Source organism: Symphalangus syndactylus, chromosome 2, assembly GCF_028878055.3.
Source record: "Symphalangus syndactylus isolate Jambi chromosome 2, NHGRI_mSymSyn1-v2.1_pri, whole genome shotgun sequence".
Lineage (NCBI taxonomy): Eukaryota > Metazoa > Chordata > Mammalia > Primates > Hylobatidae > Symphalangus > Symphalangus syndactylus.
Genome location: NC_072424.2, coordinates 65,981,835 through 65,997,987, shown reverse-complemented (window position 1 = coordinate 65,997,987; position 16,153 = coordinate 65,981,835). Strand labels below are relative to the sequence as shown.

The 16,153-nt window shown below is 40.1% G+C and overlaps 1 protein-coding gene across 2 annotated transcripts in view; it reads left to right on the top strand.

Annotated features, from left to right (window-relative positions):
* The first annotated feature begins 4,805 nt into the window (after nt 1-4,805).
* CNR1 (cannabinoid receptor 1) overlaps nt 4,806-16,153 on the top strand; it is a 40,078-nt gene continuing 28,730 nt past the window's right edge. The window contains exons 1-3 of one of the 2 annotated variants that reach the window (XM_055258376.2): nt 4,806-5,040; nt 12,363-12,441; nt 13,729-13,803. The gene's annotated coding sequence lies outside the window, so the exon portion shown is untranslated. Of the gene's footprint in view, nt 5,041-11,688; nt 11,766-12,362; nt 12,442-13,728; nt 13,804-16,153 lie in introns of those variants that run through there. The other variant, XM_063619283.1, reaches the window with a different exon arrangement.

Here is a 16,153-nt window from a genome sequence, read left to right as displayed (position 1 = left end):
CTCCATACATGGGAAGTTTCATTTCTAATTCAGTAGCTTTTTGTTAGTTTCTTTGGCCAAGGGAGAAGGGGAAAAGAGGATAGAGTTATTGACCCCTTTGAGAATCTGATGCTTGCTAAAGATCTGATCTTCTCCCTAGAGAGACAGAGACACAGAGACACATGCATTTTTACACACAATTTCAGAGGCGCATGGACCTCTCCTGTTTTACTTCATTTCTGCTTTCCAGTCCAAGGACAATTTCTTGCCTTTGAGCCCCTTTCTGCTCTGAAAGAATAAAGTCCAGATTGAACCCAGCACCGGAATGATTTAATTTGACTTCCAAAAAAAATCGTAATCTTTTCAGACCTGTCCTCACCCACCCCAACAGTGGCTGTGGCCTCTGCATCTACCCAGGACTTTCTCTCTAACCTGACCTTCTGTATTGGGCTATCCTGGCACTGCTAAAAAGAAACACCTGAGGCTGGATAATTTATAAGAAATGAGGTTTCCTTGGCTCACAGTTCTGCAGGCAAAACAGGAAACACATCACTGGCATCTGCTTCTGGGGGCTTAGGAAGCTTAAAATCATGGCAGAAGGTGAAGTGGGGGCAGGCACACCACATGGCAAAAGCAGGAGCAAGAGAGAGAGCGGGGCAACGGGGAGCCGCACACTTTTAAATGACCAAGGCTTGCAAGAACTCACTATTTGGAGGCCAGCACCAAGGAAATGGTGCTAAACTATTCATAAGAAATCCACTCCCTTGATCCAAACACCTCCCACCAGGCCCCACCTGCAACATTGGGAATTGCATTTCAGCACGAGATTTGAGTGGGGACAAATATCCGAACTATTAATATATCACCTTCTAAAACGCTTTCCTATGTCTGCTTCCTCACTTGCCCTCTCTGGAATACCAGGCTCTTCTCTTAACTGCCTCAGTGCTACAGGAAGTGTCCCTGGTACTTAGAGGTTCAGTTCAACCCTCCTTCCCCTTTACAATTTCTCCTGTGGGGAGCCACTGTAATGACAGGATAATGACAATTCCACAGTCTTTCCTAGCAAGCTTTAAAGCACTCAAGGCTGCTCCATTTACATTTTAACAGGAGAATCATTAGTCCCTTGATGGAGAGAGTTTAGCTCTTCAATTCACTGCAGCTTTTTTTAAACAGTAGGGAACATTTTATCACAAACCCAGATAAAGAAGATAAAGTGTGACTTAATGGCTCCCTTCATGCATATATTTCATTAGAGACTACTCTGTTTTCATAGCTACCAAGAATCACATTATTTTCGTAACTTGAAAATAAGTTAAATCACCATATTTCTTATCCAACCATTTACTTTTTCCCACAAAAGTGACAGGATGTGAGACTTAAGATTCTGCATATTAAAGTCCAAAGCACTCTTGCATTTTTCTTATTTTTACTGATAAATAATATAGAAAGCTGATTAAAATTACATTGCATAAATATACCTTTATACATGACATGCATAGAATACTTAATTACACATTTAACTATAAATATAAAAGTCTCATTTTTCCAGAGGAGAAGTAACTTTGAACAATTCTAATTAATTAATGATCTCATTTTAGGTTATATGTACCTTATTACCAAGCACATGTTGTGGTTATTTCCCTTTTTTGTGCTACTTTTTTTCTTTGTATGTCCCTTAAAGACTTATTAAGGATAATGATTACTGAAATATGTGTCATGTTAAAAAATATTATTCTTACACTTTTGTTAAGAACGGTAAGGCAGACTTTACTCAGGATTCCTTCAATGGGGTTTTGCAGTAGAGGACAGAAATTGGGCTTGTTCCAAATACAGCCAGGAAAAGTGGGAATTTACAGCCAATGAGCAGAGTTGGGGGTTCCATGGATGGAACCTCACTAAAAGAATAGGTATATTAATCTGTTTTCACACTGTTATGAAGAACTGCCCAGGACTGGGTAATTTACAAAGAAAAAGGTTTAATTGGCTCACAGTTCCACATGGAAGCCTCAGAAAACATAATCATGGTGGAAGGGAAAGCAGGCACGTCTTATATGGTGGCAAGAGAGAGAGCATGTGAAGGAGGAACTGTCAAACACTTATAAAACCACTGGATCTTGTGAGAACTCACTATCAGGAGAACAGCGTGGGGGTACCATCCCCGTGATCAAATCACCTCCCTCCAAGCCCCTCTCTCGACACATAGGAATTATGGGGATTACAATCTGAGATGAGATTTGGGTAGGGACACAGGGCCAAACCACATCAGTAGGGTAATTCTTCACTAAACTGACCTAACAAGATTCTTCTGAAGGCAGGCCAGGGTGATTAGATGTCGCCTGGGACATGGTGGGGGATGGGTACAGGTAATTTGATCAGATATGGAGGGTGGAAGATTCTGGCTAAATCGACTTGACTGGATTCTTGCCCAAACTGGACTCTACTGCAAGGATGGAGACAGAAGCCCAAGGTGGGTCTAGTGAAGCAGAGGGCTCAGAGGAACCTTACTGAAGTTTCGTCAAGGAGAAAATCTTTGTTAGTCAATACAAGATATGCCTTTTAATGTAGAACTGTTGAAGAACTCCCTGTGCTTTCTTCATTTGAATAAACAAACTTAAAAACAGGTTTTTGACAAGATATTTCCTCAGTAATTTCATCCAAATTTCTGGGAAACTAAACAGTTAGCTGCGCTATTTCTTTTACCATGATAAAGCATAGAAATGAAAGGAGATGAAAAAGTGGAAACACAGTTAGCATTGCCAACTGGCTGACAGATCTTTGAAAATATGATTCTGATGGGGATGAGGATATGCTATCCCCAAATATGGCACCTTGGTGTTTGAGAAAGCTGCAGAAGCAGGAAGGTCTCTCTCTGACCTTCTCTCACCCTTCTCCCCTGAAGCAGGCTATTAGTTCTAGAAAAGGAGTTTCTGACCTTCACCTGAATAGGCCACAAGACCTTCATGTGAGCTCTGAAGACCCAGAGAACAAACCGGCTTTGCTAAGTTCCTCCTGGTTTCCTATCATTAGACCATACTTTTTTTACCCAGTCTTACTTTTCCACAACTATCCATTTCTTCATCAAACTCAGGAATGAAAATACACAGGTTTCTCTGCCTCTTTAGATCTTCATTTCTGAAGGCTACTGTGTCATGCAAGACTTACATTAAATAAGTTTGTATGCTTTTCTCCTGTTAATCTGTATCTGTCTTTTGTTATAGAAGCCTCAGCTATGAATCTAGCAATGGATAAGAAATCTTTTCTCCTCTACAGTTCTCATTGACAAGGATGACACAGGCATTAATATTATTAGTGACACTTTGAATATCCCCAAACATAACAGCAAAGTTCTGAGGAGGAAAGGAGATGATCCAGGGGTCAAGTGCAGCACACCAAATCAAAGCTCTTTTCAGCAGGCAAGTGGGGAGATAGGATGCATCATAGCAACCACACTTCCCTATAGTGCTTTGAACACAGTTCTCATCAAGGGCTTCTTTAATTCTCTAAGTCTCTACCTGCTTCCCTCTGGGACTGCCCAGTCAAAAGCATGGGTCTGAATACATTTTACTTGTTTTTGTGTCCCAGTGCCAGCTCCTTAATGGATGATCAGTATATACTTCCTAAATGGATATATGACATCAGTTCCCTGTGAATATTTTCTTAAGACTTTTAGTTGTTAGGTTATTTTAATTAACTCTCGTATCATGGTTGCTCAATACCTACTGGGTGCCAACCTGAGGGTACATGGTACATATTACTGATCCCTCTTCCTGGATTTCTCCTGAGGTGCTGTGCCTGATTAACATCTACTCATCCTTCAGGCTCAACTAAGACCCCACTTCCTTCCAAGGTCTCCCTAATCATGCTGAACCAGGTCCTTCCCTTCCAAGGTATACCTGTAGCACCCTGTGCTTCCACTTTTATAACCATGTGAAGAGACCAACAGCCCATCAAACTGGTATGGAGATACTTCAAAGTAAAGACTTCTGAGCTGCAGAAGATTCAGAAAGAAATCTTTGAATTTCCTTCATCTGACAGTGCTTTATGAGAGTCAGCTGCCCCTAAAGCCCCTTTGGAGAGGTGTCCATTCAGGAAGGTAGTGACCTTGCACACCAGGACAATCAAAAAAAACGGTGTGAATGAGCCCCATCAGAACCTTTCAACTTTTGAAACTCTAACTTCTGCCCTTCTTATTAGAGACTAATAGACTGTCTTATTAGACTGATAGACTAATAGTCTAAGAGACTCTAACTGTTCTGGGAGCTACTCTCTATATAAGGTACTCCTGCATACCTAATATATTTTTCTCCCATTAATCTGTTTATTGTCACTTAATTCACAGGCCCCTAACCAGTAGGACCTGAATTGGGAAAGGAGAAGTTTTTCCTTCCAGCACATGACTCTGTTCATTACAAATTAACTTTAACATGAATATAAGCTCAGAGAGCAAGAGACTGAGTTTGTCTTACACTCCCTGAATCCTCTAGAAAGTTCCCTAAGCCCTTGCTTATCCTTGATTATTTTTTTTACTTCATTCACACATGAACAACAAATTAATGTACTACAGTATTTTTGAATATGGAATCCATGTCCTATAGTATTTTTTTCCAAACCTAACTGAGTATTTCTCAATTGAACTAGTTATTTGATCCTTGATAAATATACTACTTAGTCTCTTTTTTCAAGTCCTCACCCCGCCCTCCAAATCCATTCAATGTTTCTCTACCCTGCTGTGACCACTAGAAGGCTCACAGCTGTTTTCTGCCTCTGTTAGCCCCCTCGCCTGCTGGCTCCGGGCTGGGTTCAGGCAATGGAAAGCACCAGCAGGTGATCAGAGGGCAGGAGGGGAGAGAGAGGTCAGAACTTACCTTTTCTCCATTTCCCCTAGCCCAGTGCAGAATCTCTTACAGCAGCTCTGTCCCTTTGTGATTTTAGAACACATACAGGGCCCCTGCTCTGCTAACTTTACTTCCTCTTCTTGTTTCTTTAACCCAAGAGACATTAAACAGGTTGTTGCTAGTCTCTGGGCGCCTCACCTTCCTGTTTGCTCTTTTAATCCTTTCGGTAAGTAGTGCCTTTATTAAAGTCTCTTCATGAAACCATCAGAGGTGGTTGCTGCTTCCTGCAGGAATCCTAACAGACATAGTAGATAACTTGGTGGGTTGTTGTTGGTTTATTTTGTGTGTGTTGCAGGCGGCGGGGGCAGGAGTAGGGGAGCAGGGTGGTGAAAATGTCTAGGATTTTTACGTTCTCTTAATGGTTGAGCATTGTCATTGTTTTGTTATGACAATACAATGTGAATGGGAATGTTATTCACACTTTCAATGTCTAGATGTTTAGACCGAGTTTCTCTGGATCTTTTCTTATCTTAACACTTTGATCTTTGTTTCTGGCCCAACAATTCAATTGTCTCTTTTAGGAATTCTATATTCCTTGACTGAATCTCCATGATCTTTTCCCCATATTTTTAAATCTCACTCATCACCTCAATCTTTTACCCATTTCTTCTATGTTCTGGGAGAGTTTTGCAAATTCTTTTTTACTTCACTAACTGATTTTCTTCTATTGGCTGCTTTCATCTCTGTTTTAAATTTGGCAGTCATGATTTTCAAATTCAGGCAATCCTTAATTATTTTAGATGTTTATTCAAGTTATATAAATGCAATTCTCTCTTGAATCTTAATAAGAAGACAAATCAGTTGTTTTTTCAAAACAGTCTACTGAAAATGGCTGTTCTCTGAGTTGGATCATCACCCTCATCCCCCCACATTTTTTTGGTTTAAAAATACATTTGTAGGCCACATGATTTTTCTGTTTACCTATTGTTCAAAGAATGCTATATGCTTGCCAGTTTTGCTTATAGTTAAGTAAAACTTGAGATGGTTCTGTCAAAAAGATTGATGTATTTGTACAAATCCTTTCAGAAGGGCATTGGGGAAAAGCCCTTCAGAAGATAGTCAGTCCTTGGATCCACCATGGAGGCAATCAGAAATGACCTGGAGCTTGAGTTGCTGCCAGAAACCATGTTTTATTCCTTTTTGTATTTCTAGCACAATATCTGATAATAAAGGTTTGATGGATAAACAAATGAATGAGTTCAAGAGTTCAAAGTTCAAGAGTTTTAAACGTAGTCACTGGAATAAATTTTCCATATTAAGAAAAAAAGCCTTTAAATATTCATCATTTTAGCACACTGTCAACTCAACAAAATTGTGGGTTTAAAGAAAAGATTAACTTAATGTTTTAAAGGTCCAAAGTGTCATTTTTATTAAAATGCCATTGTTTTCTAAGTTCTGAACCAGTATTCTTCGTCTCTGTACTTAGACGGAACAAATATGCAGATGAGTCATCCAACTTGCAAAGAGGCCATGGGAGGCATGATGAGGTCAAGAAAAGAGCAAAGTGATTTAGTGAGAGAGACCAAAGTTCCACTGCCATCTTCCAGCTGTATGACTTGCATATGCCATTTAAATGAAGTCTGGGTTTTTTAATCTGAAAAATTTGCCTTATCTACCTCAAAAGAAGGGGATGAAAATGCATCTTAAGCAGGAAGTGTTATGCAAATCTTAGTTTAGTTGTGGTTATTACTATAATTTCATGTATTGATTTTAAACAAAATGTACTTTGAGTTGGAAGGTAAAAAATATGAAAGACTCTAAGAATGGGGGCGGAGGGAACCAAATGATCTGTGGCTGCACTGAAGGTAGAAAAAAAGGAAGTGAATTTGAACTAAAGAAGCAGAAGTTGAGAAAGTACCAAAGTCTTTGACTTTCAGAGTGACCGAAGACCAGCATAGTTCACCAGAGAAGATCAGGAATGCTGTCTCTTCTGAAAGGGTACCAAAAAGAGAGTAAACAGATCATTCTATATTGATCAAAGAGTGGCAAACTGACATCTGCAGAACAAATCTGATCCCCAGATGAGCTCTATTTGTTCAACAGAGATGTTGTTGTCATTGTTACTTTTTTTTTATTGAATTTGAGTGCTTTGGGGCACCTAGTCTTTCTGCCACTGTAGGTTCCATGACTTTCTGTTGCCTTCTGCTCAACCCTTTAATTATTCAAGATACCTGCATAGCCCTAGAGGCCTTTGAGGTTATCACTTCTACTGAAGGCCAATGCTCAAGGTTGCTGCCCTGCTATCTCTCCTCCTAAGTTTTCCTAAATGTATTCTAATGGTCACTATGCCTGCAGTCTGCCTTCTCTCCACTCCATCTAGCATATGATAAGTCCTTAAGTCTAAACTTCTCAGCCCAATATATAATATCCTTTAAGAAAAGTTTTCAAACTTCCACTTTCAGTCTCATCTCCTGACTTATTTCCACACTTTCCCCTTTAAGTCCTCCAAACTTTCCATTTGCTAGAGACATCATCCTTATTTCTACTCTCAGACTTACATTTGGTGTTTTCTATACTTGAATGCTTTTTATTATTCAGAGCCAAGGTCAAATCTCATTCCTATGAGGCCTTTCCTAATTTTCTTCCACTACCCAAACGCTCACTTTAGGAAGAATTCATTACTCTTTTTTTCTGTGTTTCCACATTAATCTATCCAATTCAAGGACGTCTTTGCACGTAAATCTCTATATCCATATTTCCCTACCACACTGTAAAATCTTCAAGGTCAAGGACTGCATCATATTTATTTTTGCATCTATCTCAGGTCCTAATACAATGGTTATACTATGATTGTAACTGAGTAAGAGTTATGGTGGATACACAATTTTCAGCAGATGTCCACAAAGGTAGATAAATGAAGAAACATAGGAAGAGTCCTTGTTATTTTCTGTTTCTTTTAGGATCAGTTAGTACTTTTTTTTTTGTTTGTTTGTTTTGTTTTGTTTTGTTTTGTTTTTGAGACAGAGTCTCGCTCTGTCGCCCGGGCTGGAGTGCAGTGGCGCAATCTCGGCTCACTGCAAGCTCCGCCTCCCGGGTTCACGCCATTCTCCTGCCTCAGCCTCCGAGTAGCTGGGACTACAGGCGCCCGCCACCGCGCCTGGCTAATTTTTTGTATTTTTTAGTAGAGACGGGGTTTCACCGTGGTCTCGATCTCCTGACCTCGTGATCCGCCCGCCTCGGCCTCCCAAAGTGCTGGGACAGTTAGTACTTTTATATAGGCCTTTGACTGGGCAGTGATAATTTGTGGGGTACATTGCCTACCACAGGAATGGAGAACCAGTCTTTTTTTTCTTTTTTTTCTTTTTTTTTTTTTTTTTTTTTGAGATGAAGTCTTGCTCTGTAGCCCAGTCTGGAGTGCAGCAGCATGATCTTGGCTCACCCCAATGTCTGCCTCCCAGATTCAAGCAATTCTCCTGCCTCAGCCTCCAGAGTAGCTGGGATTACAGGCATGTGCCATTGCACTCGGCTAATTTTTCATATTTTTAGTAGAGACAGAGTTTCACCATGTTGGCCAGGCTGGTCTTAAACTCCCGACCTCAGGTAATCCACCCTCCTCCGCCCTCCCAAAGTGCTAGGATTACAGGCGTGAGCCACCACGCCTGGACAGACAACCAGTCTTTCAAACATGTGCCTCTGATGACACAGAGCAGGCTGGGAACAATGCTAAGTCATTGCCCCCTTCTTTTGAGGTAGATAAGGTGGATTTTTCAAATTGTTACTTGCAATCTTCTTCCACACCTAAAACTGCAAAAACTACCAGTTATAGCACAGACTGAAGGAAAATTGCCTGGCACACTCCAGGGCACACCAACTTTCAGCACATATATGCTCAAAGCTTGATGACCTGTACCCCCCAAACACTGCAATTGTATCTTAACAATGTCAATAAGCAGGACATTTGATTTTTCACATTGCTTTAAAAGAGAAACAACAGTGATAGATTTGATTTGCAGAAGAAATACTGAAAAGGAAAACAAACAAAACATGGTTTCAAGAATGAAATGCCCTAAGAGGGATTTCATGATTTCTAGCTGATATTCATTATATATAAGTCTGTGCGATATTCCTGTGTTACAGTTATCCAGCACAATACTGGTTCTTCATGACACTGGAGTAAATTAGGAGATTAGGGTTAAACAAGGTTGTACAAAAAGGTTTGACTTTTGACATTTGGAAGCACAGTTGCATGGGGAAATAAGAGGAATATTTGTCACAGCTCTGCAACTTAAAAAAAATGGAAAGGATTCTTTACATAATATTTGAATTTATTAATTCAATCAGTATCATTGAGAACAGATTAGGTACTGTTCTACATGCTGGGACTAGAATGATGAACAAAACATGCAGAACCCTATACTCATAGAACTTGCATTCTGGATGAGGCTGACATTTTAGTGATGGATTCAGATTTCTTCTTTTTAAAATTTCAGAGTCTTATAATTCCAGAGGAAGTCAATATTGTGGAGAAAGGATTTTCACATTATGTAAAACAAAGGTCAAAAAACAGTAATAAATCATTTTAGGAGAATAAGAGGGAGACTAAGAAATATCCTGAAATGCAACTAAATAATCTCTTACACTTGCACTCTCTCCTTCCATACCTACAACTGCAAAAAGCGCTAGTTAGCATAGGCAGAGAGCGAGTATCTTCTTGTTTTCACTCCTCTCAGGCGTGCTTCATGGTCACTAGGTTGGTCAACTTGCTTTCTCCCAGGAACTGAGAGGAACTCTTCTGCCAACAAGTTGACTGTTCTTTTGGAGTACACAAGGCAGAATGGACCTGTCTGGGTCATGTTCTCTGAGACTGTGGTGTAAGCTTGGAGTAACTCTTAACCTCTGGGTTCTGGGGCATGGAGAAGGAGGTGGGCACCTCAGGAGCCAGCCAAGCGGAATCAGAGAACCAGAGACCACATGAGCCAGCAGAGCACATCTGAACCAGGAAATGTGACTGCTCTCTGGAGCAGTGGGTTTCAACCTTGTCGGACGCAGCTTTTTTTTTTTTTTTTTTTTTTTTTTGAGGCGGAGTTTTGCTCTTGTTGCCCAGGCTGGAGTGCAACGGCATGATCTCAGCTCACTGCAACCTCCACCCTGCCAGGTTCAAGGGATTCTCCTGTCTCAGCCTCCCGAGTAGCTGGGATTACAGGCGCGTACCAGCACATCTGGCTAATTTTTGTATTTTTAGAAGAGAAGGGGTTTCGCCACTTTGGCCAGACTGGCCTCGAACTCCTGACCTCAGGTGATCCACCCGCCTCGGCCTCCCAAAGTGCTGGGATTACAGGCGTGAGCCACTGTGCCCGGCCCGACACAGCTCCTTTTATAACAAATATTTTGTAGTGTACCTTAAGTGAAATAAATAATATAATTTACTCCACGTTTTTTTAAAAGTCAGTATAATGCTCTAAATATATAAGCTTAGACATAGAGATTATACATAGAATCCCTGCAAATGCCCTAGTAGTGAATATAGACTGACAAAGATATGTTGGTCTATGGCTTAAATGCCACAGTGAGGCAATTTTCCATAATGTTTTAACTCTCAATTTACATGGCGGTTATATGCCTAAAAACTTCAATGTGTATTAAAACCATAAACAACAACAACAGCAAAAACCAACTTTGAATTTATATGTAAAATGTAGTTAGGCTCTGGGCCCAGAATAATAAGCAGGTTCTTCACCAATATGAATGCCCACCAAAATATTTGTAAATTGTGTGGGACACAGGACAACGTTTAATTGTGTGGAACTGCCCTGTGCACTGCATCAAGCCTAATCTCCCAATCCCTTATTTTAACCTCCCAGTCAAGGCGACAACAGAATACCTCTCCTCCTACAAATTTCCAAAGCCCTTGGGTGTGGAGTGCTACTGTCCCCTGGTCTACCGTACTTGAGCTAGCCCAATGCTGTCCTAGAGATGGGGCCGGATGGGGTTTTCACTTGTATCCAGCGACGTGCTTAAATGAGTTGATCAAATCCATTTAAAGGGCTTGGTATGCAATTGGCATTTTCTTTCAACATTTGAAATGCACAAAACTTTGATTGGAAAATTCTACTTCTAGAGATTTGTCCTTTAACTCATCCAACCAATTATATATACAAACAATGGCTAAAAGGCTATACATCACACTTAACGGCAAATTTCTCTGGGTAAGGAATTGAGAGATGGGAGTATGGGGTGGAGACTTTCACTTAAACTTTCTATTACCTAGTCTTTCTTTATAATGAGTATGTTTCAGTATTTATTAAAACAGTATTTTTAAATGCTATTTTTACTCAAAAATAATAAAGGGCTAAAAATTAGATGATGAACTGGAGTACTGAGCCCACGACTTGACTCAGTGACCCAATCAATTGAGTACATTAGTCCCAACATATTATGGCCATGTCACCTAACGATGTCATCTTGACATCGTAGTATCTTTAAATCATTTTTTTAATAAAATAAAAATAAATATCCACTCTGTTGCAGTGTGCTGTAACTTTCAGAGGTATTCTAGACCAGTCTTCTTCTCTGAGGTCTTTTAGAACAGAAATAAATTAGTCACGTGTCTGCCCTGGCAGAATATGTAAGGAATTCTCTAAAGTCAGACTCGGGGCTGCCATGGGAAAGCTGAGCACCATTACCACTTCACATTAGGCAAAGTGTCAGGGCACGAATGTCACATACCATCTCAAGTTTCTAATTTTTAGTATTTAAGGGACTGTAAGAGATATAAATACTTCTGAAAAATCTTTCTTATTTTCTCTTTTCCTGTTGTTTCTTTATTCCTTCAGTTCATTTTTTCCTTTCCTTATCTCTACCCTGCCCCCCACAGGTTCCCCATTAAAACAAAGACAGCTATTAAAGGAAGAAAGACCTGCAGAAGGGGGAAAGGAAGGCTTCCTCTAGAAGGTGACAAAGGAGGGAAGATGTCAGAGGACTGGACGTGGCCTTGACATTAGGATTTTCCTCAAAACAGATCATGATATAAAGCTCAGAACTAAAGATATTTTTTAAACATTAACCAATGGTTCATCGTCCCCCCATATGCTCTTTAATAACTTTAACACTAGAGTTGTGCTGAGTTGATACATGAGGTCATATCTGAGAAATTATTAATAGCTCCTAAATTAACATCTCGCATGGGATTTCTGCATTTACAGTTGTTCTTCTGATGCCTGAGAACCACACACAATACAGAGATAAAGTTATCACTATTTTACTCAATGCCTACTATAGGGAGAATATGCAGCCTGAACATTCATCAACCCCAGTTTTGAGAAAAAGGATATTTTCAGAGGGTAACAAATTGCATGTTTTATAGATTTTTATGTATAAGGAAGCTGTGTTCTCTTAAGTTGAAAAAGTAACCCCCAGTGGGCAACAGTTTGTAGCATGTAGTAGCGATAATCACAGGGAGATCAATGTCTTCATCCACTTGGGCTACTATAGCAAAAACCTGTAGAATTACTTGGTAATTTGGAAATAATAGAAATTTATTTCTCACAGTTCTGGAGGCTGGGAGGTTCGAGACCAAGCTGTGATGGAAGAGATGAATGCTGTGTCTTCTCATGGTGAAAGAGGCAAGGTAGCTCCCTTCAACCTGTTTTCTAAGGGCACTAATCCCATTCATGAGAGTGGAGCCCTCATGACCGAATCCCCTCCCAAAACTTCCCACCTCTTAGTACTATCACACTGGGGGTTAAGTTTCAACATATGAATTTTGGAAGGACGCCAACATTTAGACCACAGCAATCAGTCAATTCGCAGCTTAAAGATCATCGTGCCATGAACTAAAATTGCTTTCAATATATATAATCATCCTTTACATTCATCTAGTATTCTGGCTTAAGAGTCTTTAACTTGGTTATTAACACATTACATCCTCTTTCATGAGCCTTCAATACAAAAATCAATGCTGTCGAAGCTCTAAGATTCACAATTTATTTATTGTTCTTTCTTGAAATAAGAATAATTAAAATATTCTGTGTAATTTGATACAACTAAGAAACTAGTGGACCATTAAATCAAATAAATTATTGATAATAATTGTTTGAATTTTTCTTGAAGCTCTACCAATATATTTCTACCTTTATTATATTAGATATTCACAAAGACTGTATAAAGGAAGTTAGAGATATTAGTGTTATTCCCATCTCACAGAATAGAAAAATGAGGTCTAGAAATGGTGCATGATAGCCTGGGCCATCAGCACCACAGCTGGGGGTAAAATCTATATCCCGAAATGTTCTCAAATCTCCACTACAGCCTGTCTAAATTAATGGTTCCTTAAACAAAAAAAAATTCAAAAACAATCTGATCCTTTCAATTCTTAAATAAGGCCTAAGCTGTACCTGTTTCTTTAACAATATTTTAGATACAACAAGCCACACAAGGAATCCAGAGATAAACCACACACCCCATTGGCTTTTGCCAATTCTCATTTTTACTGGCAGCTGCATTTCAAGGAAAAGCTGGTGAACTGCAGGAAGTAGATAATGGGGGCTTCTCAAGGTATCAGTACATCCAGACCACTATGCAAAGCAGATAATCTACGGCATCTGCTTAGAATGGGAGAGACAGCAAAGAAGTCACAGCTGAGCTCCAAGAAACCCTCAAAATGTGAGCACTTTGTTTATGAATCAGCTGCCTGCTCTATGGCTTGAGAATTAAAGAGCCTCAGCCAGGCTGTGGTCCTCTCCATACACTTAACACAGATGCAGCAACAGTGTAGCAGAAGTTGTGGGAGAAATAAAAACAGCAATCACTGATTGAGAGTCTAACTTCCAGGTACCAGGCTGGTTGTTTCATGTATATTGTTTCATTTAATCCTCATAGACCAAGACAGATGGTCATTTCTTTTTCTTTTTCCAAGTTTCTACCTGAAGTTGAAATAAACCATGAAGAACACCAAGAAGAGAGTTTACTCGGAAGGCCAAGTGATTAAGAAGTACGTATCTTTTAGTAGTATGTTTCTATTCTTTGCTGTATTTTAGCATTATAATACTGCTGCTTGCCCTGTTTTTTAAAAGTGAAATATTTAGACATATAATATTTATAGTCTTTTAATTGGAAAGTTGTGATGACTCGTTTGTAAGAGTTTAATCAAAGGGGAACAAAAGCTTTATTAACCTGCCTCCTCACCCCCCTTCTTTGCACGATGTGCTTGTTTATTATCTGTTGGAACATACTCCTCATATGGTTTGAAATGAAAGGATGATCCATCTCCTCATTACCAATCCTCTGCTTGGTGATGAAAAACAAAACAAAACATATGAACAAAGGAAAATGCCTTCCTGTCATTTCTCGGCCTTCCCTGTGCTGCTCAGCTGGGATGTTAAAGATCTGGATTTAATGAAAGAAGGTGAGAAAGTGAACAGCAACACAAAAAGCCCTAATGAGCGTATATTTAGTTATACGGGAAGATCACTGAGAAGTGGCAGTAATTTTCTTTGTACCTAATACAACGCAGTATCTCCCAAGGTCAAAGAAGCCCGTGGCCCTTCCTTCCTTACCCATTAATTGCCTACCCTGGCAACCCACTTCTCCACCTAGAGCAGGTCTCACAAAGTTTAATTTCTGACGGTTGAGTGAAAAAGAATCTCTTTTCCAACACCAACTTGTAGTTCTTGAGAAGCACGCAGAAGTGGTGCAGGAGTTTCTTTCAGTTGCTTGCGTCACTGGTGGAGCATCTCACGAGCAGGCATTTCAGACCTTACGCTGTGATGGCAGAGCCCCAGCCCAGTCTGCAGGCTTACTGACACTTACCCTTTAGACTGGGAGTGAAGAAGCAGATTCCCATCTAGTGATGCAAAGCCACTGAAAAACAAAATGCTTCAAAGGAGAACCAATAACAGCTGTCGAAACTCTAAAGCAATGCTCCGAATTAGAATGAAATCGTGTAGTCATAATATCATTCCTAAAATGTCCTTAATCAGTGAGCGTTCCAGCCCTGTAGTGTGAGCATCACACTGAAAATACCAAAGAAAACGTGAGGACCAAACTTGGACCGAACCCCCAAAACTCTAAAAGAGAGTGATGTCGCTTTCCAAACCAGGAAATCATGACTCATCATCCCCAACAGACCACCCATTTGGGGAGTGGGAGAGAAGCACGACAAACCATGACAAGTTAAAAAAAATAAAATAAAACCAAAAACATCTTGAAGTAGAGCTCCTTTTGGATCCACAGCTATCTCACCAAAGCAGACATGTTTGCTTGATGCTCTATGGCCAGTGGAACTCTTAACACTTTGGCAGGCATAAATTGAGATCTTTCTTTGAAGTTGAAATACGCAGCCTTAACTGTGCTCTCATCCTCTACATTTCACTGAGTGAATAACCTAAATTACACAGAACGGCAGTAAATTGGCTCATCATAGCCCTGTTCTAATTTTAAAAGGATAAGGATCTGAAAAACCAGGCAGCCTAGCACTGAAGGGACTACTGAAGCCTGTTCAGGGGCTGCCGGGGCCTTTCCTCAGAAGGCCATGGATTCAAATTCAACCTGGGTCTGTGAAGACCAAGAGCCATTCAGCACTTCATGTTAGATTTATATGTGCTCTCAACATAATGTTCCTAATAGGGAGGCTGACAGCTTGCATTTCTCATTCTTGCTGACTGTCTCAGGAGTACAGTGGATGGCCAACCACATGTGGAAACTAAATCATTTCCTCCCACATAAAGGTGATCCTTGCAAAATGTGAACTCCAAGGTACTGAAGAGAATCTTTCCCTTGCACCGTCTGCTGTCTGATCTCTGCCCCTCTTCCAGTTGCCCCAATCCAAGGGAAAAGTACAGCAGCTCTCCTGACTGTCAGTCTAACACCTTGACGAAAATTTAAAGATACACATGAATGCCCACGAGAACAGTATTTGCCAAGCAACATAACTCTCTTGGTTTTGACACAGCATTCACTTGTGGTGATAAAATGCCAGGTCATAAGTCAAGTTTTGACTCCATTACTGATTATTATCCTTGAGCTCTAAATGGAAAGTCAGTACAATTCAGCTGTCAGGCTCCAGTTTTCCCCCAACCCTGAACAACAATAGAATAACAAACTAAACAGTTATCTCAGCTGGAGTCACCACTACATGAGATTCTGAGTGATTGGCTCTGGCCACAAGTCACACTGGCCCATCAACGATCTTAGGTTTCTGCTTGGAATTTCATAGAATTCAGTGAAGAAACCCAACATCAATCAGAAGATATTTGGGATGACTTAGAGACACAATAATCAGATTGTTCCTCTTTATGAAAAAGCAAAAGCTGGTGTGGCTGAGTTGAGATACAAGATTTCCA